This window comes from Tripterygium wilfordii, chromosome 8, assembly GCF_013401445.1.
Source record: "Tripterygium wilfordii isolate XIE 37 chromosome 8, ASM1340144v1, whole genome shotgun sequence".
NCBI lineage: Eukaryota > Viridiplantae > Streptophyta > Magnoliopsida > Celastrales > Celastraceae > Tripterygium > Tripterygium wilfordii.
Window position 1 is genome coordinate 834,233 of NC_052239.1, and position 2,537 is coordinate 836,769.

Here is a 2,537-nt window from a genome sequence, read left to right on the forward strand (position 1 = left end):
TAGACAAAACAGATAGCATATGACAGATATCAAACTAATCAAAATAGATAAAAATATCACTTGTGGTCTGCAGATCTTAAATTAGAACTAAAAAACCACAGAAAATACCAAAAAATAATGATGGGATGACAGATCGAAGAAAAACAACAAGATCTACAAGCCCCGTGATGAGTATGAGTAGATCTAGTTCGAATAAAAAAAATGGATGAAATATAACTTAAAAAATGTCATATAATTGTCGAATAAGTCATGAGCGGCGGAGATAAAGCTTCCGACGGTGGAGACGAAGCTTTCGACAGAGGTCAGAGATGAATCACATGTAGGAGGAGTATGTCATGTTTGAGGATGAAAATGAGAGTATTTTAGACAATAAAACCATATATTTTAACATTTTATCCTTTATGGAATAGTGTTTTAAACTTTATGGACTTTATTAAATAAAACTTTAAGAGTGTCTTTATTGGAATAAAACTTTTAACTGAGGGGCTTATCAACAATTTTTCCATTATGAATCTCGCTAAAATTACATTATTTTAATTGCATTTCAACATTACCATTTTGCCAGCCCTAATCTTCATCAACCAAAAATTCTCTCATTTTCTTTTCAAGAAAAATTTAGGTCAACGAATGCAAAAAACACATTAAATGCTATTTTCATGTAACAATAATATAGTGGAGTTGACCACGGCTTACACCACATTAATTTTAAGGAAAATCATAATGTGTGTCCTTAAAACACTAGATACGAATGAAAAATGTGCATTCAATATGAAAAGGATGTGTATTTTAAGTTAAAAAAAATTAAAGAAGAGAGTATTCATCACACATGGTATACTGTGATTTGTTGCCCTTAAGACACAAGTTATCAACACCCTAATTTTAATTATCACTTGGTCAAAGCAACTACAGTAATCAATTAATGCTAAGAGAGAGACTTCACCGGTGTATGATTTTTCTTCAATAAAGGGTATTTAATTTTTAGTTTTTTGTGTAATTTATGTGTTTAGATTGTCTCACTCTCCATAATTTTGGTGAGGACATGTTGATTGGATCCTTGGTCTATCAATGGAGTTGAATTTAATTAAGTTCATATTATACTAATTCAATGAAGATTCAAAAAATACACCTAACCGTTTTGAATATACTAAAAGGTAGATGAAGAGGTCTATGATCAATTGAATATCTAGATTCTATATCAATCATGCATTAAAATACATTGGGACTCCATTTGATAAAACTTATTATTGACATAGCTAGCACGCATACTTACGCGGTAAAATAAATTGTTTAGGTGTGTAGTGAAACTAAATCTAGACGTGAAGTGTAAGCCTTCAATTTACCAATAAACACGTTAAGATGAGTAAAACGTATAAATGAAAAGTATTAACAATCAGGAAAGTATTATCAACGTTGCTACCATCAGTACTCTGGGTCAAAGTCTTTTTCCCTTTCTTATATATCTTCTTTTTGTGCCTCTTAAGAATTGTCAAAAGATATTTAGAGATAGGGCAATGTCCATGCATGGATCCCTTCCAAGTTCCAACGCGCGTGTTTGAATTTCGAAACTGATCATCAAAATAGCTAAACTAAGCATGCATCCCTTCCAACTACTGAATCTGTATGAAAAAAGAATACTAAATCTTTATATTTATTAAATAAATGAATAAAGTATTGGAAATAATGATTAAAGAGTACAATATATCCTACATTATTGTTTTGCAAGTTTCTATCCTCCAATTAATATATTTATTCGTAAGGGACAAGGTCACAAGGGGTTCATTTGCTCTTAGTTAATAACTAATTTCATATCAGTGACTTGGCCAGCCAATTTTAATGATATTTAATTCTCTTAATTAGTTTCTCATATCAAAAAAAAAAGAAAAAGAAAAAGAAAAGAGAATCTTATGCATGATTATGAAATTGTTAGTTCAAGTTAATTATTTGAGTTTATAATTTTGTATATAGTAATAGACTGATTATCCAATGAGTCGGGATTTGCTGGGGCTTAGTAGAGAGACCATTATATATGCGACCTTTTGAAGCCTTCAATGTGTCAATCTATTTAAATAATTTAATGTAAATCATTCTCATGGTTACATAAGTTTGGAACCGTCATGGATGTCATTTGGTACTTGGTAGAGATTATCGATGGCTGCATTACAATAATAATAATAATACTCCTTTGATATTAGGAAAATGCAATCAAAGATATAGAGAGAAACAAACAGAAAGAAGAAATTTGTTAGATTTTCTTTATGATTTATCATTAACCAAGTTCACAAATCATATTCGATCTCATTGCACAAAATCCCTTGATGAGATCAAAGGATAAAGTGGGTCCCTCTCTTATTTTTCGAGATAATGGGCCTTAATGGATGTCAGCCCGGCTGCCCCAGTAGACTGCAGCCCCCCTTCGGCCTTCCTTCACCGACCCCACAACTTATTTTTAACCTCCTTTTTTTCTTCGAATTCTACAAGTCAAAACAACAATAAAACTGAACGTTGCTAACTATTTTAGAAATTATGGGAAAATTTTT